Source organism: Vombatus ursinus, unplaced genomic scaffold (genome assembly GCF_900497805.2).
Source record: "Vombatus ursinus unplaced genomic scaffold, bare-nosed wombat genome assembly UNPS02014841.1, whole genome shotgun sequence".
NCBI classification, from domain to species: domain Eukaryota; kingdom Metazoa; phylum Chordata; class Mammalia; order Diprotodontia; family Vombatidae; genus Vombatus; species Vombatus ursinus.
In genome coordinates, this window is record NW_020954619.1 from 18,458,347 (window position 1) to 18,480,774 (window position 22,428).

The 22,428-nt window shown below is 36.9% G+C and overlaps 1 pseudogene; it reads right to left on the minus strand.

Annotated features, from left to right (window-relative positions):
- The window catches only part of LOC114026575, a 39,053-nt pseudogene extending 17,770 nt beyond the window's left edge, over nucleotides 1-21,283 (minus strand).
- Nucleotides 21,284-22,428: the final 1,145 nt, after the last annotated feature.

Here is a 22,428-nt window from a genome sequence, read left to right on the forward strand (position 1 = left end):
CTAAGACAAGTGGGCTGGAGGCTCTTTATAACTAGATGTATAGTGACTTTGAACATTGACTAATTAATTTACCATAATAGTGACCAGGAAATCATCAGCAAAAGATGATAAAATACAATATTGATGATGGTCCAAGTTAAGTGAAGGAGGAAGAAGAGAAATAAACTGTTAGCAAATTAAAGTAAACTAGTAACTTACTTTATTATTCAACCGAGACTATTTGGAACAATAGAAATGCTAATGCTTATAGAAAGGAACTGAGAATAAATTGACAATTTATAACTTGAGTCTCCCAAGCATGACTGAGTCTGAATAAGAAGATTTCTTTCTTTTCTTCTTTTTTAAAGAATAATTGACTGTCAGAATTGCTAGGAAATTATATATTTAGTGCTTCAGTAACAGTGCCTTTTCATAATAATTCTTCAGGTCTAGTTCTTTGAACACTCATAGTGTTCAGAGAAGACAAATGTTTTATTGGAATTACATTCAATACACATCAATTTTGCTTTTACTTTTACTTTGATCAGTTTTACTTGTATTCATGGTTTATTTTAAAGGGGATAGAAGATTGCTGCAGTTAGAATTAAATTCAATAGCATGTGAAAATGACCCAGCCAACATGCTTTCTAGTTTCTCTAACTCCAGAGGGTCAGAGGCAAAATACTGGCACACAAACCTTTTTACCACAGATAAGTTATTTCTAACCTACTAAAGCGTTGTATTTAAGTTGAAATGTTTTTGCCCTGCTTAATGTATTCCTGAGAAGGACTTGAAGAACCGAAAAGCAAGACAGATACATGTTTTCTTTCTTGCTGACTCTTCTAGCCTTCCCTCCCAACATTCATTTCCCAAAAGTTGCACAGTGCCATCGTATCTTAATTAAAGAAGATCAGATGTCAGTGTGGGGTATGTTCTGCCTATAACTCCTCTCTTGCTTCTATCACTGGAAATTATCCCAGTCTCTGTTTAGTCTTTGGGTCAGACCAATCATGGGAATACCAGCAGTGACTACTTACAATTGATTTTCTTGGATTCTACCACTTTTATCATTGTCAGTAACCTGGTTGATAGGGAGCAAGAAATAATTATTACAAACCAGAAGGAGGTCACTGGGAAAATGAATGAGAGAGATAAAGAGAGAAGACCTACATGAAAAATAGCACTTATTGTATCTAGTGGATAACTTTTATTTTTTGTCTACAAAAAGGTCAGAGTAACATAGGCATTTTAGTTTCATTTATGAAATTTTTAAATCACTTAGATTTTTCTAGCCCTTCTTGTGATTGTTTCATTTAAATGGACTTTGGTGTCAAAATAAAATTTTTTTCTAAATCTCTATTAAGAAATAAGACACATATTATCTTCATGGTTTAGGAGAGAATGAAAGCTCAAATTCATATTCAGCAATTTCATTTTCTCTTACTGTGCTCGGAAGGTATGCAATAGGAATAAGTCCTTTCTACATTTCAAAATTAAACTTCCAAGAGATTATTTTTAAAAGCTCTTCAACTGTCTTACGAACATTTTCGTTGTATATTCATTCTTCCCTGATCCTGTTGCATTTTAACCTCCATATCCTTCTCAAAATGTTCACTAACATCTCCACTCTTCCCAATTGAAAAGATAAATGCACAACAGTTGTGAGGATTGAAGAATCTACCATTAATGACTATGGTAAATATTTCAACCATGAAAATTAGCTGGTTCCTTTGTCACAGACCTCAGGGAAATCAAACACGTTGTCTACAGAAAATCAAGCAATGGGTCTATTTAATTGGAATTGAAAAAGAAATTAAATGCATTATTTGTTTTTACAAACTTTTCTTGTTCATGTTTTTCTTCAATTGGAATTTGTATTTACAGGTGTTGCTCAAATACTACAGAATCTTCAATGGCTCCCTATTGACTCTAAAATAATATGCAGTATCTACAATCTCCTATTTAAGGCCTTCCACAACCTGCCTCCCACTTACTTTTCCAAACCTTATTTCATATCACATCCCTTCACACATTCTTTGTTTCAGTAAAATTGGCCCTAAACAGAACATTCCACCTCACATCTTAACTTATATTTATCTTGTTTGTATGTTGTCACTGCCATTGTATTGCAAGCTCCTTGAGGGAAGGGATTGTTTTTGCCTTTCTTTATAGCCACAGCATTTTATATAATACTTGATACATAAGTACTTAATAAAGGCTCATGACTTAGTGCATCAGTTAGTCAGTCAACAAGCCCTTATTAAGCCCTTACTGTTTTCCAGGAACTATGCTAAATGTTAAGAATACAAATAAAGGCCAAAATAATCCCTATCCTCATGGAACTTACATTATATTGGGGAGAAACACGTAAATAACCTATATACAGAATTAGAGGGAAGGTAACCTCAATGGGGAAGGTACTAGCAGCTGCGGGGTGGAGGGAGGACTGGGAATAACTTCCTTCAGAAAGTAAGATTTGAGCTGAGTCTTGAAAGAAGGCTGGAAAAGGTGGGGGGAAAGGAGATGACAATTTAGTTTATGGGAAATGGCTATGCAAACGCATTGAAATGAGAGGTGATATGGTGCAAGAGCAAGTAGACCAGATGGTTTTCCATGTCTGAAATGCACTCTTTCCTCATCTCTACCTCTTGGAAACCTTAGCTTCCTTTAGGACATAGCTCAGTTGTCACCTCTTATATGTATAATTTCCTTTTCCCATCCCTAATCCTAAATTGTTAATACTCTTTAATTATTGCAATTATTTCATATACACTTGGAATTTACCCATCTGTATAAATGTTATGAATCCTTCCCCAACCCCCCCATTAGACCATCAGCTCCTTTAAGCGCAGAGTTAATTTCATTTTTACCTGTGTCTACTCAGTGTCTAGCAGAATACATTGCATATAATATCGAATTACCAAATATTTGTTGAATTTAATTAAATTGTTGCTCCTATAATCTGAGCCAAATAATCAGGAGAATGACAGGGGAGGATATGTAACAAAAGGAAAAGTATGAAATTGGTAAATAAGAGTGAGATCACTATAAACTGTAAGGACAAAATCTCATTTTTGAGTAACTAAAGTCTTTTTAAAAATGTGTTTCAAAAACAATTTGCAAGGCCATCCTAAACAGCTTCTTGGGATCTGCACGAGCATTTATTCTACAAGCATGATCACTGAGAACTCAATGTCAATCCTCTCCACATCATTATGAGGTTTCAAAGTAGGTATTTGTTACAGGTTTTTGTTAAGAATATATTTCAAATGAGCTGGAGGCTATCTCCAAGTGGGAAGAAGCCATTATTATGGAAGCTGGAATACATTCATTTTAATAAATCCCAGTGATGATGGTACAATGTTCTGTTTCGCAGGTCATTGTTGTTTGGTCATTTTTCAGTTGTGACTGACTTTTCATGACCCCATTTGGAGTTTTCATGGCAAAGATACTGAATTGGTTTGTCATTTCCTTCTCCAGCTCATTATATAGATGAGGAAATTGAGGCAAACAAGGTTAAGTGACTTGCCCAGGGTCACACAGCTAGTAAGTGTCTGAGGCTGGATTTTAATTCAGATGAATCTTTCTGACTGCAAGTCTCACACTCTATCTACTGAGCCATTTAGCTGCTCATTTCTCAAATACTCATTCTAAATCTATAAAATTCTAATAGTCTATAAAGTAAGGTGAATATAGCAATCTTTTTGGAATCTGGATTAATTTCTCTGTGTCACTAGATTACCATTTAGTTCCAGAAGCAGTAACTTAGTATTTTCTTTCAAACACACAAACAACTCATTCTCTTTCTCCGCCATGGTTACCACCATCTTCATCCACTCCATAATCGCCCTATTAAAAGGCAGCTAAGTAAGAACTTAGGACATTGTGATATACCAAGGACATTGTACATATCCTCCACTGAAGACTACTGGTACTGGAGTCAGATTTGGTTCAATCCCTCTCTGATGCCTACTACCTGTGTTATCTTGGGCATGTAATTTAACCTTCTTGGTACTTAGTAGTTACCCTTAATTGTAAAATGAGGGGGATGGGCTAGATGATCATGAGCTCCCTTCCAGCTCTATATGTATGACCCTATGACTTTTATGGCATTCACAGTTCTTGTAGCTCTAAAATCACAGGTGTTTGGGGTGAAAGGAGGTCATCCTCTTGACCTTCGTGTATTTCACTTGGTCCTCTTGTTCCTCCTTAATTTCCATTTGCACTCTTCATTTACAGTGTAGCAGCTTCTCCCAAGCAATTCAATTGTATTATCTAGTTATTCTGGTATGGCCATTCCTAAGCTTCTACTAAAACAATTTGAGGGCTGTAATTTGTCTTCATATTGTTACCATAATAACAGTGTAAGACCACAAACTGATTTTATTATGATGGCAAGATGATATGAAAAGTAATTACTGTATACTTGCAGTGCCCAGCTCCTAAGCTTGGATGTAATGCCATTTTATGCTTGCATTAAGTAATGGAAAGAATAGTGAACTAGAAGCCAGAAAACTGAGATTCTAGTTCTATCTTTCACTTCCTGTATGACCTGAGGCAAATCATGTTAACTCCTTCAACCTTAACATTTGTGAAAACAAAGGGGTTTGGGTTAGATGATTTCTAAGGTATTTTTCTAAAACTATGAATCTATTAGAGATTTTTAAATCACTAGCAGAATTCAGCATAAAATTATTTCAAAACAATACTAATCACATGTTCTTGGCAATAATATAAAATTGAATGACTATCCATTCATAGTGATATACAATTATGTGACATGATACTATTCAAACATTAACATTTTATTAAAATATGAGTTGTGGCATATTTTGTATGGATACCATGAAAGATAATCAAAGCAAGGATTTTAAATTCCTGAAATAGAACCACATATAGCCCCTCCACTTCATCCCCTTCCCAAGGGGATCTTGTCCCTTTGTTCTGACAATTACAAACCAACTACAATAAGGTTGAAAATCTTTGTGAAGGGGAATGAATATTTAAATAGTAGTCGTGCAAAAATATGAGTATTATGAACTTTAAAAAAAAAACCATGATATTTTAGTATGAGATCACTGAGAGAAATGGAGTAGGAACCAGAAACCCTGGGTCCTTAATCCTAGCTAATGTATCTGCCCATGGGCAACTTTCTCATGTGTAAAATCGCAGAGCTACTTTTTGACAAAGTGAAGCTATAAACATGAATGAAATGTCAGAAAAGTTTTCTAAACTCCTTAAGAAGCAAGATGCTATAAAATTAAATGCACTGTGGGTAGTTTTATGAGTACCATAATTCTCTTAGTCTCTAAAACGCATTCAATTTTCCTTGACTGTAATGGAGCATCCTGATGCTTCCATCTTCAGGGTCACAGATTTTTTCTTTTAAAAATAATCATTTTATTTTTCTCTATTACATGTAAAAACAATTTTAAACATTTATTTTTTATAATTTTTTGAGTTCCAAATTCCCTCTCTTCCTCCCCTTCCCCTCTCCTTGGGAAGGAAAGCACTTTGAAAGAAATTATATATGTGCAGTCATACAAAACATATTTCCATATTAGACATTTTGCAAAAAAAAATTAAAAAGCAGACAAAAACCAAGAAAAATAAAATTTAAAAAGTATGCTTCAATCTGCATTCAAACTAAATCAGTTCCTTCTCCGGAGACAGACAGAATATTTCATCATAAGTCTTCAGAATTACCTTGCATCATTGTATTGTTGATAAATAACTAAGACATTCACAGTTGATCATCATACAATATTGCTGTTACTGTGTACAATGATCTCCTGGCCCCACTTAGTTCACTTTGTATCAGTTCATGTAAGTCTTCCCAGGTTTTTCTGAAACCATCTTGCTTGTCATTTCTTATAGCATAATAGTATTTCCATCACAATCATATACCACAACTTGTTCAGTCATTTCTCAATTGATGAGTATTCCTTCAATTTCCAATTCTTTGCCACTGCAAAAGGAGCTGCTAAAAATATTTTTTGTACATATGGGACCTTTTCCTTTTCCTTGATCTCTTTGGGATATAGACCTAGTAGTGCTATCGCTGGGTCAAAGGGGTATGCACAGTTGTGCACCCTCCTCTATATGTGGATGTCAACAAAAAGATACTCTAAAGTTACTCTGTGGTTCCACATTCACTGAAAATCATAGCTCACAAGCTACGAATGTATTTACTTTTATTAGTTTGCCAAAGGACATCATTATTTCTAACCAAATTCATTTAATGAAATTTCATAGTAAGAACATTTCCCTGAAGAATCTGGGGCACATTGTCCTATGCATTTACTCACCAACAATAGCTTAGCCAACATGCCTTTGGTACATATGTGGAAAGATATGCCTCTGATGTTGCAGGGTTGCCAAGGACTTCAGGCCATGCCACCACTCTCATGATGACACGATGGGCCTGTTACCCACTGTGCAATGCATAATCTCTACTTTCTCGTGGATATAAAATAACTGCTTCCCCATGTTGTTCTCAGTTTCTACTGGGTTGTTCTCACTGCTCCCACCAACTAGGTTTTAGCTTTAGTCCTTGCTGTGGTACCACCTCTTCTCTATGGTAGGAAAAGTTGGCTTGGCTTAACCATCTCTGTTTCTCTGTGTTTCTATCTCCATCTCTTTCTCTTTAAGTTTACAATTCAGAAGCTAAACTTCAACCATTTTAATGAGAAACCAAGCACTCATACTCCCCAAATCTCAACTGTTTTTGCTCCATAAAGGAAGAGGTCTATTAGTAACCAAAATCTTATCCTCCAAGACACAAACTCTTTTGGAATAACAAAAAATCTGCCAGCTAATTAGAGACCATGGCCATATTTACTCTGTCTTTTGAACTGTGCCCTTCTATTAGCAGTATCAAAATTCTTACTTCTAGCCTTCTAACAAAGTTAGAAAGTCTCCTTTAAATCCTATCAACTAACGATTGCCTGCCTATACCTCTCCCCTTGCCCATCACTGAAGCAGCTACTTTCCAATAAGCTGCACAGAATGGCATTTCTCCAAGGCACCTCAGTTTTCCTCAGTTCCTTCAAATCTTCTAGTCTTTCCATCTAAATGAACAGTTGTAAGAGGACAAGAAAAACAATGGCATCAACAACATGAAGTTAGGTGGTACCATTGCAAGGCTATGCCCCCATCCCCCACCCCTACCTCAAGTTCTTTAGTTTAATTACTTTAACATAGAAATGTAGCTAGCAGGCTTGGAGCTTCTATGCACATATAAATGCTTCCTGCAGTACTTCGAAGTATCATAAAGATGCTTGCTTTTTTTTTTTTTGCTTTAATGTAATACTGAGTTTGAAAGATTTCATTACAACAGTTCAGTTATGATGTTAAGGATGCAGTGATCAGCCATTTTCTAATGGCTGCCATTTGTTAAGATTTCAACACAGGCTAACAATGAGAAGGAAGACATACATTGTAAAAAGTGCTGGATTTGGGGTCAGAAGAGCCCAAGGTCTATGGGTTAGTTTTGTAGGATTATAGCCCCAAATTTGATTTGGAATACACAGGAACCCCATATTATTTAAATAGGGATGACAAAGAACTTTATAACTCTAAATTAAATAGTTGTCTGGAGCCAAGCACTTGGAATCAGCACCAAACAGGCAGTCAAAAGGATGTATGATCAACCTCAAGGCATTATGGCTGGCTTTTGTTCAGATGCTTTTATCTGAATATGATGGCTTACAGTCCCATAAGCTATACATTAAAGTAGCTCTGCCTGACCTTGTCAAGAACAGACTTTCTGGCTGCCAAAATTTAATAGATTGGAGCAGACAACCAGTAGATGGACCTAAATTACTGAAACCTAATAGAAGTAAGGGAGAGCAACTGGGTGACCAGAAATAGCCAACAGAGACAACATGAGACTCAGAACAAATGAGACATGAGGGTCAGCTTCAGCACTAAGATGCCACTACACACAGCTTCTCCCTGCCCACACCTGGAGCCATCTCGAGCACTGAGCTGCCACTAGGAACCCTACCACAGGCTACCAGGAACCAGACCCTGCCTACTCCCTCCTGCCTCTCTCTTTCTTTTGGCCCTGTCCAACAGCTTTCTCTAAGGTCGGGCCCAGGCAATACCATATACTTCCCAGATTCCATGACTTCCAATGCCAGCTAACTTTGAACAAAACCTCTTCTACTTCTTGTCCCCCAGAACCTTATTCAGCACAACCAAATAGAACTGCATCCTGACTATTGTCTCATACTATCCCTTGCTCCTCTCGTCACATGTCCCCAAAACGTGCCCCTTCGTATATATTACGTTGTCTCACTCATGTGGGAAGCCTTCAAGTACATTCCTTGGTCACGCATTTTCTCTAGTACATATCCTCCTCCACTAGTTCTGTGGTAGCTTTGGGTGGGGCTGGGGGTGGGGTGGGGAGGGAGTGTAGTACGGGTATGCCTGAAGGAAGCCTGTCTTTCCATTTTTGTTGGTCAATAAATATCTTTTATTTTGAATTATTATGTCCTCACCCTCCTGGAAAAAATTAATTAATGGGGGTTTATGAGCTATGGTGTTGACTCACAGAGTATCTCAAACCTTGAGAAGCTTTTTGTAGGATCCACGTATAAGGGATGCCCTAGGTGCTACATAAGTGTGTCAAAACTGCACAGGTCAGGATATGTTTAATTTTTGTTTCTTGTATTATTTCAAATCAAATGTTCCAAGTTTCTACTTGAAATCAACATCCAACTTTTAAAATATCAATATTCATCCAGTGATACTGCACAACTAGGGGTAATAAAATACCATAGACTTTCAAAATGTAAGTACTGTGTGCAAGGTATTGTTCTAAGAGCAAAATGGTGAAAAGAAGTATGAATACAAGGGGTCTGGTTGCAAGGAGCTTAAAATCTTATAAATTAATATCAATATTTTTTAATTTTTAAATTTTATTTTTTATATTTATGGAATAAAACAAGCATTTCCATAACATAGTACAATAAAAAAATATGATTGTACATGAAACTGCAAATCTACTATGCACAACTTGCTATTCCTTTCAAATATACAACAAAATTATCAAGCAAATATTCTTTCTTTCTTCCCTCCTTCCCTCCCCCCGCCCTAGATGGCTACCATTAGACACAAATAGGAATATATACATATATATTTAAAATTATTCTATACAAACTTCTATTTATCAGTTCTTCCTCTGGATGTAGATAGCATCTTTCTTTATATGTCCTTTATAGTTAATTTGGGTATTTATAATAGACAAATTAACTTATTTGCTCAAAGTCATTATTAAAACAATATTGCTATTACAGTATACAATGTTCTCCTAGTTCTGCTCATTTTACTCTTCATTATTTCATGCAAATCTTTCCATGTTTTTCTAAAATCACTGAGCTTATTATTTCTTCCAGCATGGTAGTATTCTATCACAATCACATACCACAATTTGTTCAGCCATTCCCCAGTTGATGGGCAACCCTGCAATTTTCAGTTCTTTGCCACTATAGAGAGCTGCTATCAACATTCTAGAACATATAGGTTCTTTTCCTTTTTTTCCCTAATCATCTTTGGAAATAGACCAAGTAGTGGTATTGCTGAGTCAAAGGTTAAAGGTAGTTTAACAGCTCTTTGGTCATAATTCCAGAGGGCTCTCTAATGTCAATACTCGACACTAGTCTAGTTCTTTACGAGGTCCTGCAGAGTAATGAGTGATAAAACTGGAACTCAAACCCAGGTCTTCTCACTCTAAGTTCAGTGCTATTTCCATAACATCATGTCATATCCTTTATATATTAGATAAATCCAGAAGTTATTGTTGATATTCTCATAATGAGGTTTCTAGATTAAAAACAAGTTAAAGAATTGTGAGTTGTCCTGTGTCCCATGCCTGACTGGATATGTGGCGTGACCACTTAGCTATTGAATCCATCCAGTATTGAAATCATGTTAGAACAAAGCTCTGGAGGATATATTCCAACTTCTCGGATACTAGATACAATGAATCAAATGCTCCAGAGTTTAATGGTTCCTTTTGTGCGGGGAAGGACATTTCAGGCTCTATCTATACCTTCTGCCAATTGTGGACAGGAATAGTAAGTACATCCTTCACTATCTTTGACATACTTACCCTATCCCTTGGGTGTTCTGGAAGATGATAGAGTTGTCACTCTAACCAAGCTTATGGTTCCATGACAATTATGAGAGAGATAGCTGTGTAAACAGTGTATGAAGCAAAATTATTTCTTCCCAGAAGATGTCAAAGTGGATACCAGAAAATTGTCACAGGACCATTCTTGATTTTCCCCTGGGCATATCTTCTTTCAGGACTGTGCTCTTGGATGCTGTGGCTCATGAATAATTTGAAGTCTCTGTATGAGAAAAATAATTCTCTTCACAGTTTTCATTTGCCTCCTAGTGTTTACAGCAGACTGTGTAAAAAAAAAAAAAACAGACAAGCAAAAAAGATGCAATGGTTTTAGTGGACAGCAAGCTCAATATGAATGAATAGTGTGGCACGGAAGCAAGAAAACGTTTTAGATTTCATTAGAAGATAAGTATCTAAAAATGGGGAGATAATAGTCCCGTTATAGCAGATCTGTCCTTCTCAGACCATCTCTGCAATGTTGTGTTCTGTTCTGAGCACCATATTTTAATAAGGACCTTGACAAACTGAGGAGTACAAGGAGTGCAAACAAGATAGTCAAGGGCCTTGAGATCATGCCATGTGAGAGCTGACTGAAGGAACTGTGGGCTGTTTATCCTGCCAAAGAGAAAATGGAGATGCACATGATACTGATCTTCTAATATTTTAATGGCTCTATGAAATTATTATTATTAGCAAAGATATTAGATTTATTCCACTTTGCCCTAGAGGGCACAAGGATTAAAGAATGGAGGTGTTAAAGGGCAGGTTTTGACTTTAGAGACAAAAAAGCTTTGTAATCATTATAGCTGGCCAATAGTGGAATGGGCTACCAGGGGAGGAAGGTAATCCCTTGCACTTGAGGTCTTCAAGTAAATGCTGGCTAACTACTTATCAGGTATGTTGTTGAAGGTGTTTTCATTCAGGTATGGGTTAGACAAAATGGTCTCTGAGGTCCCCTCCAACTCTAAGATTCTGAGAAATGTGGATTCCAGATTATAGTTCAAATTAATAGTTTTCTCCTTTCTCTTCTCCCCTTCCCCATAAAGAGGGAGTATGATTATACATGAAACATATGACTATATTATTAAAGCAATAAGTGACTACTTAAATAATAAGTAATTTTGCTTAGTGTGCAATTGAAAATCTACCAACATAATGATGATGGCTAACATTTATATTTTTGTTGTTCAGTTTTTTCAGTCATGTCTGACTCTCCATGATCTTATTGGGGTTTGCCTGGCAAAGATACTAGAGTGGATTGCCATTTCCTTCTCCAGCTTATTTTACAGATGAGGAACTGAGGCAAACAGAGTTACATGACTTGCCCAGGGTAACACAGCCAGTAAGTGTCTGAAGCCAGATTTAAACTCACAAAGACTAGTCTTCCTGATACCAAGCCCAGTGCTCTATCCACTGCACCACCTAGCTACCCACCAACATTTATTTAGTGTCTCTAGTATATATATATATATATCATTTGATCCTCACAACAACTGCCTCTTCTGGGTCCTTTCCCTCTGTGACCATGAAGGATTCAATTTTTTACAAAAAAAAAAAATGAGAACATCTTCAATTTGACAGACTCCCATAATGAGGATGGTAGGAATGGTGATGGAGGATGAACTAAAGTCCTTGAATCAGTTAGCTGGGCTAAAGAGATTTTTTGATCTGGAAGGAGATGTCTTCATTGTGTGGCACAGTAATGACAAATTATGGAGTGCTTCTAGTTGGTTATTTCTTCCTTCTTTCTATTCCATGAGCTGATTTGGAACTCAATACTGACTATAACCAACTTCTGGAGAGAACCTGGCCAGGACAGTGAAGTAAGGATTTCTTCAAAGGACTGAATACCAGTGCAATGCATTTGCCATGTGAACCAAGCAATCCAACAAGGTTGAAAGGTTTAGGACTTGGAGTTCCTGCTTAGTCCTTTAAGTCTTAATGGAGAGTCTCTAGAAGCAGAAAAATAAGAGTGAATGTTGCTGACTAAGTACAAGACAAAGACGGGAATGGATGATCATTCTTTTGGCTGCAATAAGGATCAAAATTGGAACTCTGGGAAAACTTATGAGGACTATAGGACTTGTCTTGACACCAATATTATTGGTGACTGCTCTCCTCAAAGAGGTGATGTAGTTTTAGAGACAAGTAGTGTGATTGTTGCAGTTATGTAATGAATCATTATAGAATATAGTCTAGTATGGAGGCTAGGATCAACAGAATGGCAAAGGAAGCAGACACTATTGTAGAGGCTTTGATCTCAGGAGCAAATGGCTGAGGAGCATCTGGATGAGCACAGAGAGAATGCTATGAAGATTGATATTCTACATAGGATAATTAGACATGGAGCTTGATGGCTCTCAGGATAATTTTAGGCATGAAAAAGGAGGTTCCCCTCCCCAAACCCAACCCTGATCTTGAATCAAACAGAATGTGAGGCACCAAAGCACACCTAAAGATAAAGGCTCATCAGTTAGCACCTCACAGTCCAGCTGAACTGCCTTCCTCTTTGGAGAAGGAAAACCAGTTGACACAGCTACTAGAGAATAAGGAATGGAAGAACAGTGACAAGGGGGACAAGAATGACTGAACTGCCAACTTGAACAAGCCATCTGGTTTTATAGAATGAGGAAACTAAATGATTGACAAGCACAGAATGTGAGACTTCATAGCCCTGAAATACAATTCCATCCAGAAGAAATACATGAAAGAAGGGTTGTGAAAATTCTTCCCCTAACAAAATCAGACATTCAACATAGAAGACTTCTCAGTTTCCAGTTTCCATGCCTCTCAAACCATATCAGTTTCCCTTAAGAGTGATACCTACGATACCACCAAAGGAAAATACTTGGGTTAGAGAGAGCTCCCAGTCCTCCTGTATAGTCTCAGAGATCTTCAGAATGGTAGCTTCCATAGTTAATGGGGAGGTAGCCCCATCACTATGGTCTGAGGAACAGCTAATAGTTTGAGGAAAGCAGATGAGGATAAAATGGATTGGATAAGGCTCCTGAAAGGTTAGTTATTCGGTCAAGAAGGATTTATTATGTGATGACTATGTTCCAAGAACTGTGCTAAGGAATGGGAGTATAAAGAAAGGCAACAACACTATCTCTGCTTTTAAGATCACATTCTAATGAAAGAAGCAATATGGAAATAACTGTGTGCACATAAGGTACACACACACACACACACTCACACACACTTAACTGGAAAGTAATCTCAGAGGGAAGGCACTAACAGTGGAGGTGGTAGAGAGAAGGTTGGGATGGGAGTATGGGATCAGGAAAGATCCCTTTCAGAAGGTTGAATTTGAACTGAAGTAAAATTGGAAACTCCTACTTGTAATGCAGGGTATGAAGAAAACAAACAAATCAAAGGAGTCTTTTAGCAACACTGACAGCCTCAGTAAAGGCTCAAGGATCTGCATCTGAGACAAAGAAACCTGAAGAAAATCTGGCCTCTGAGTTCAGTTCTGTAAGGAAGTAAGGTATTCTCTCATTTGTTATTGAAAATAAAAATGAGAGAAAAGACTACTCTGAATAGTAAAAGTAAAGTAATTTTGTTGTTCAGTCATGTCGCATTCTCTGTGACCTCATTTAGAGTTTTCTTGGCAAAGATATTGGAGTGGTTTGCCATTTCCTTCTCCAGCTCATTTTGCAGATGAGGAAATTGAGGCAGAGTTAAGAGACTTGCACGAGGTCACACAGTTAGTTAAGTGCCTGAGGTCAAGATTTGAACTCAGGAAGATGAGTCTCCCTGACTCCAAGCCCGGCACTCTATGCACTGTGTCACCTAGCTGTTCAAAAGTAAGTGTAATAGCTAACTTTTACATAGTGCCTTTAACATGCCAGGCATTATGCTAAGTGCTTTACAATTATTATCTCAATTGATCCTTATAATAACCCTGGAGCTATTATTATCCCTATGTTACAGATAAGAAAACAGGCAGACAGAGGTGAAGTGACTTGCCCAGGGTGACATAGCTAGTTGAGTATCTGAGGCTAAATTTGAACTCAGGTCTTCCTGATTCCAGGTCCAGTGTTCTATCTATTGTACCATCTAGCTGCCTCAGTATTTATTTAAGCACTTACTATATGCCTAATACTACACTAAGTCCTGGATGTACGAGACCAAAAAATGAAATAATCCATCATACTCCCAATGATTTTACATCTGAATGGGGGAGACTAGTACCTTTGAAATAATATAGGGCATAAACATAAAATTAATAAATGCAAATATTTTTTATAAAACATTTACTATGTGCAAGAGACATAGCTTGTGCCTTGAAACATATGATTGAGGCAGAAGGTACAATGGAAAAAGTCTTGGCTTTTTAGTGAGAGAACATTTTTTCTTTCTTTGTATTCCCAGACCTTAGCAAGGCACAATACTCTATCACCAATGTTTGTTGATGATGGCAAGCAGGTGGAATACCAGAATTTGGATCCTACCTCCACCAAATACTACTTACGTTGAGCTTAGATGATTCAATTGATTTCTCTAGACCTCACTTCATCATCTGTTAAATGAAGAGCCCAAACTAGATGACCTCTAAGGTCACTTACAATTCTAAATATGTGATTGTCTGACCTGAAAAATATTGTCCATCCGAGTGTAAATACGTAAATAATTTCTGATTTTTGGACACAGTGCCCCCCAGCTTCCCTTCCCCCCTCCTGCATATTAATGATATAATTAGTGTTTTTTATACCATTGAATGTCATTTATAATCAATGACACATCTTGCCATTTTGTCTTTATATTATCTGCTTGGGACTTCTCCAGCTTAGGGAAAAAAATGTTCTTGTCCAATCTGTTTGGAAATATTACTGTGCCCAGTGCACTCTGTAATTCTGCATATAAATACCATACATAATGAGGAAGTTTACAGATAATTAGAAGGGGATTGGAAAAAATCTGAACTCTGGCAGAATATGAAAAGAGAACTACTCTGTAGATTAATTAAATTATGGAATAATTATATTCAGGGCTATCTTCATAGCAAAGAACTGGCAACAATGAAATGTTTTATTACTATAATTCATTTCAAAATGCTTTAAACAGACTGTAAGTGAGGTTTTCCAAGAACATGGACCAGTTTCTCCCACTAACAAAGAACTGGAGGATTGGGAAAGGGAGTTTAAGGAAAATGGGGACAGGAGAGGTGTTCCTACTTTCAGGCAGTTAGGGTATCATTTAGTAAACTTGGACTTTAGTACAGATCATTTCTACATGAGTAAATTTGCCAGACATAATATATCTCCTCCTACTTCTCTTTCCTCAAAGGGTAATCAAGAGTGTATAAATGAGAAAACAAACTTTACTTGGCAGAAATTAGGAGCTGAAGACAGTCACCCTCAGTTGTCACTTTATTCAACATTTGCATGCATGCAGAATAATGGGAGAAGACTACGATTAGCAGCTAATTTAGCTCTTTAAAAAAAAAGTAGAAAACTACTGTGTTTACCAGGACAGACATGTTTAAACAACAATATCACATCTGTTTTCTCTTTCTTTTTATCGTCGCAAAAATTCTCTCCACTGAACTTTCACCTTACATTTTGAGGATTTATTACAAGGAAACACTCTTGTAAACAGCTCCCCCTTCTATCAGTCTGTCTCTACTGTACAAGTGATAATCTTTTGTTACTTTATTCCTATTACTAGCCTCATTTCCCCAAGGCTATGAAGATGGGTGTAAACTCTATTCTTATTGAGGTGTCCATCACAGTAGCATTTTAAGTCATCATTCAAAAAAAAAATTGTGTTCTCTGGAACCATCTCCATAGCCAGCTGGTCACCTCCTATATACTCTTCTCTGTGCCAAATTTCTGTCTGACAGGAGAGAGAAAAACAGCCAGTGCTCCCAAATCCTTCATTTTCCTGCCAGAACTTATACAAAGAGCATGAATCAGAAGGGATAACAAATAATAATAACACTAATAGTAGTCATTATCTTAGTAGTAGCACTAGCAGCAGTAGCAGCCAGCATTCATATAGACAGAACTTTAACTTGTACAAAGTTCTTTGTATAGATTGTCTCATTTAAGCCTTGCAATAACTCTGTGAGGTAAGTACTATTTTATCCATTTTATAGATGAGGAAACAAAGACTGAAAGGTTAAGTGACCTGCCTATTGTCACACATCTAGGATGTGTTTGCAATTGGCAGGATGTGAATTCTTTAAAGTTGAATTCAGGTCTTTCTGATTCCAGGTCCACAAGCACCATACCCACTGTTACTCCCAGTCTTTACCACTACAGAGATACCTTTTTTTTCTATTGCACTTTGCTTTATTACACTTCACAAATATTGCATTTCTTTTTAGAAATTGTAAAAAAATGCAATTTTTTACATTTACAAAAATTTACAAATTGTGGCAACCCTGTTCGAGCAAGTCTATTGGTGCCATTTTTCTAATAGCATGTGCTCATATCATGTCTCTGTGTCACATTTTGGTAATTCTTACAATATTTCAAACTTTGTCATTATGATTATATCTGTCATGGGAAACTGTGATCAGTGATCTTTGATGTTATTATTTTAATTTTTTTGGGGTGCCCACATAAGATAGCAAACAATAAATGTGTATATTCTGATTGCTCCACCGACCAACTATTCCCCATCTCTTTCCCTCTCCTCGGGCCTCCCTATATCCTGAGAGAACAATATTGAAGGATATTATAGAAACTTAGTTGATAAAGCAACAGCAGGGTCTGAGAGGCTTGACTCCAATTTTGAAAGTTCTACTGTGAATGAAATGCTATCAAACAGCATTGCATGCTACAGAGAAACCTTTCGTGAAAGGAAGAGTCAATCAATGTGGCAAACTTCATTCTTGTCTTTTTTAAGAAATTGCTTCAGACACTACAACCTTCACCAACCACTATGCTGATCAATCAGTTGCCATCAGCATCAAGGCAAGACCCTACACCAACAAAAAGTTTATGACTTGCTGAAGCCTCAGATAATAATAGTATTTTTTTTAGCAATGAAGTATTTTTTAATTAAGACACATAGATTTTTATTCATAATGCTACTGCACACTTAATAGACTATGGTATAGTGTAAACATAACTTTTATATGCACTGAGAATCCAAAACATTCTTGCTACTCAGTTTATTACTGTGGTTTGGAACCAAACCTGCAGTATCTCTGAGGTATGCTTAAAATTACCTTTTGGTAAGTCAGTAAATCTTTCTGAGGCTCATCTTCTTCATCTAGAAAATGATGGGAATTGTCCAGATAATTTTTAAGGTTACTTCTACCTCTAGCATTCCATGGTTCTATTTACTGAGTCATAACATACCATCATCATTAGGGTTATTCATTTATTCATTCAATAAATATTTATTAAGAACATATTATGTTACAAGACATACTTCCAGAGGCTGGGAAGGAGGGAGAAATCCATCTCCATAGCCATTTGGCCCTCCATTTTCTCTTGCAAATGAATAAAAGAAGAGTTGTGGCACCTAGGGCAAATGTAGTTAAGAGAGGAGAATGAATGCTGGTCTGGGTATCATCACTCAGGGGGATCCCTGGGAGAGGAGTCTTACGGTGATAAGACCGTTGAAGTATGGTAGTCTGGAGCTGAGCTGAGATGGAGAGGGTGAGGTTTTACTGCCAGAATTTCCAAAGGACTTTTGAGGCACACAGAATGGCTACAAAGAGAATGTATGACTTCTCAAGACATTAATTTCTGGGAGGAAAGAAGGAGGGACAAAACCCCAGTAGTTGCCCATCCTAATTATGGCTTTTAGTGAGGCTACTTGATGCCTTTTACAAGCTTCTTGATGTAATCTAGCCCTGTTTAGATATAGACCTAGGAGAAAAAAAAAAGATTTGCTATTCTAACTTGACAATCAAAAACCCATTATCATGGTTTTCCTTAAAATCTGCAACACAGAAAGATCCCAAAGACATCAGATCAGAATAGTCTAAGCTTTGGAATATAACTACTGGGTTTGTATAAATTTAAATGTCTCATATCATCTATTTTTAAGTTATTGAGGGCAAGAAAGAGTTAGCATATGTCCTAATTCATATTCTCATGTTCTGATAAAACAATTCAATGGAATTTTATCTCTCTTTATAAAATTGTTCATCTTTCAATTTAGAGTAAGGTAAGGATATTGGCTTTAGTTTTCTTTAACCTTTAACGTTCTTTTTCTTGGATAAATCATTCTTTGATTTCAAAAGTCATTTAATTGCCTTTTTTATTCAAAGACATTTACTTTCTATTTTTTAAGTTGATTTATGAACTTAATTATATTCCTTTGCTAGTAATATTACACATGCTTTCTTCTTTTATTTTTTCAGTCTATATTTTCCCCTATACCTTTGAAAATATAATTGTTTTTCTATTTTTTTCTCTTCCTCTATTTTTATTTGCTTTCTTACCTTGACAATAAAGAAATTATATTCCAACAAACATTTTGGCCATGTCTACACAGTGCCAAACATTCCTAGAAGAATTTTCAGTTTTTCTAAATATCTGATATTTCATATCACATAGACAAAACAAATACATATATTCAGCCCAAATCTCTACCTGGAACTCTAGTTCCACTTCTCAAACTGCCTCCTGGACAGCTTTACTTCGATATCCTAGTGGCTACCAAAATTCAACATTTATAATATGCAACTCATCACTTTCTTTTTCTAACATTTACTTCCCTTCTGAATTTTCCTGTGTTTGTTGATGACACCCTGATTCTTCCAAAGCTCAAAGTTCCCTCTGAATCTTCTCTCTCAGTCTCCACATTCAAACAGCTGTCAATTCTACAGGTTAACATCTATCCTCTTCTCTATACTTCTACTAACACCACCCCCTTTGTCCAATCAGTCACCCCCTTCCACCTAGATTATTTTAATATTATTTATTAATATAATAATAATTATTTTAATAGCTGTCTACTTGGTCTCCCTGCATCTAGTCTCTCCCCTCACTAATAATCTTCCTAAAACCTAGGTCTGACTATGACACTCCTCTGCCCAAACCTTTCAGCACTTTTTTATTCCTCTAGGGTAAAACAGAAACTCCTTAGCCTAGAATTGAAGGTCCTTCACAATCAGGTTCTACTCTGCCTTTACAGATTTATTTCATGAAGTTCACTTCAATTCTGTCTGGAATGTGCATGAGCATATAAGTGATAGAGACCCAGCCCTCATAGGGAAGTTAGAGAAGGGCATATTGAGAGAGTTACTGAGCCAAGCTGTCCTCCCTAGAGCAATCTGCTTACTCTGGAACTGTGAAAATCTAGTGGTATTATGTCCCTCAAGCAGCATTCTTTCAGACTTCCCCAGGCTAGAAGGAGCAGGGATGCTGCTTAGATGCACACGCCTGTCTTCAGGTGTTTGGGTTGTTTGGAAATGGAAATGTACTGGCTATTGTATGGAATTTAGCCACTACTGCCAAGTTAATTAGAGTGAACTCATGATTCTCCATTCCCTTTTTCCTAGTGGTGCATGCCAACCCTCTGGTAAGGGATGGCCATCTGAAAATAGGGTGGCCTCAATATGTGCTAACCCAAGCATAAGAAAGGTCAACCACATGCGCTTCGGTTCCCTTTTAGAAACATGATTGTAAACTCATCTCTGAGATGGAACTAACCCATCCCATTTTGGAAATGCATACTTATCAGTATTGTCTTACTCTTATTATGAAAAGTCTATAGTAAAAGCAGTAGGCAGTTTGAAATCATTTCAACATGCCTTTGCCTTGGGCCTCAATAAACTCCTTTAAAAAAATTTTTTTCATCCAGGATTTGCTTCATTATTGAGAGCAAGGCCCAAACAAAGATTTTCTTTTAATATCATAAAGTAAAAAACAGAGGAGCAAATGCCCAGTGCCCTGCTTAGCTCAAGGAGCCTCCCAGAGACATTCAGCACTGTGTGTTCCTGCAATGGGAAGCTTGTGACTCATTGCTTTTTTTTTTTTTTGTCTTTTTTTTTTTTTTAAATATCTACTACAAAGGCTTTGTGGATAAGAAACTGGGAAGAAAAGGGCTTGACTAGAGGGAGGGGAGTTAAGCGTGTGAAGGGACACATTCTGTTTGCTGTTTATAGATTGTTACAAGAACTGGATGGGCTCTGGGCTGCTCTGTACATGCAGTGATGTCAGCCTGGTCTGATTTATTATAGCTGTTCTAATGAATTTTTTATATAATATTAGCTAGTGTTTACATACTGCTTTAAGTTTAGCAGAACTCTTTACATATGGTATCTCCTTTGATCCTTATAACAACGTTGAGAGGTAGGCACTATTATTATCCCAATTTTATCAGACAAAGAAACTGAGGCTGAGAGAGGAGAAGTAACTTGCCAAGGTCACAGCTAGAAACCGTCTTGAGGCAGGATTTGAACTTAGGTCTTTCTATCTCCAACGTGCTACCTCTCTGCCTATGTATTGTTCTATACCGTGTAGGTGAATGAAAGAGGCGAAGTCCAGTAGATTGGAAAGAGAGAAAGTGATATACCAAATTGCTGTTCTAACGAGAAAGAATCTGGGACCCACTCCATAAAGGGCAGAGCCAGGGAACAATTCTGACTGGTGCCATATAGCAAGGCCCCTGGAGCTATTACTGACACTCCAATGTACCCTCTGGTTTTGGAACTTTCCCTACCTGTAGCATATAGGGAGAGGGGTCACCCAGGTCATTTTTTCTGGTTGCTCTTCAAGTATAGATTTGTGTTCAAGCTGCTATATGAACCTAGATGTATTTTCTGTGGGTGGAACGTCATAGTACTCATTTCCTCTCCTTGGCAATTACAGCTTCATTAGTAGACACTTGCAACTCTGCTCAAAACTGGCTATGTACATCTGGTCAACACCCTATCTTTTAAATACTGAGCAAGTCTGAATGGGTTCTACTTGAGGGACACAATGCTTATTCAAATCCAAGCAAAAGCAGATAGCTTTCCTTAGAAGCCATTTCTACTATAATTCCCATGATGTTACTATCTCTAAATTTCTTGCCCAAGCTAGTTATTATTCACATAACTGTGTTTATCCCCAGCTCTCTGTAGGTGGACCACCAATGAGCTAAATTCACGTTACTCTCCTTGGTATAATCTGTGTTCTAGCCAAATTACGCTGGTAGCTGTTTCCTGAATCTGACGTCATCTCTCACCTCCATGCATTCACATAGGCCGTTCTCCATGTCTGAAATATATTCCCTTATCACCTCTATCTTTCAGAATCCTTATCTTCCTTTAAAGCTTATTGCTGGTACTCCCTCCTTTTAGTAACTCTCCTTAATTCTCCCAGTTTGAAATGCTTTGTTGTCTCTCATCTTAAATATTTCTGCAGCACTTTGGCTGGATTTCTTCTTCCCGACCTGCTCATCCCTCCCCTTACTCTTTTGATATCTTCTTTGTGTATGAACTGGTGGCACAGTGTATAAAGTGCAGTGTATAAAGTATAAACAAAGATTTGGAGTAAGGAGGACCTAATTTCACATCCTGCCTTAGATACTCACTAGCCGTGTGACCCTGAGCAAGTCACTTTACCTCTATCTGCCTCAGTTTCCTCCTCTGTAAAATGGGAATAATAGTGGCACCTACCTCAAAAGGTTGTCGTGACGATCAAATGAGATAATAATATAAACCACTTTACAAACCTCAAAGCATTACATAAATGCCAGTTATTATTATTCGCTCCCCTTGAGTATAATGTTGGTCTCTGGTAATTTTTATCTTTGTATTAATGGTGTTTAGTTTATTGTCTTATTAAACATAGTAGACTCTTAGCAAATATTTTTAAATTAAATTGGATTTAATCCATTTCACTGGATTTTTTTAGTTTCTGTCCAAATTTTCTAATGTCACTTGAAACCAAAGATGGACTGTGACTGCCCTGGCTTCTTTATCTCAAGTCTGAAAGAAATTTAGTTCCCAATGCATATTAATATCATTTGAAATACTGAGTTATAAGAGAAGAGATATGGGTATCATTTCCCTTAATTGCAACAATCAATCAACAAATATTTATTAAACAACTATTACGGGCTAGGGCGGCATTTGGTATATAAGTACAAAGATCTAAACAATTCCTAACTGAAAAGAGCTTATATTGTAATGGGGGAGACAAGTACATGTGTATATGTGTGTGTATATATATATATATATATATATATATGTGTATATATATATATCCATACATGTACACACACACATATGCAAATGCATAAACATAAAGTGAATAATTATAGATGTATATAAAATACTTAAATACAAGGTAGTCTAGAAGAGAGAGAACAAGCATTTAGGGTAATTCCCCCAAGAAAGGCTTCATGTTGATGATGTA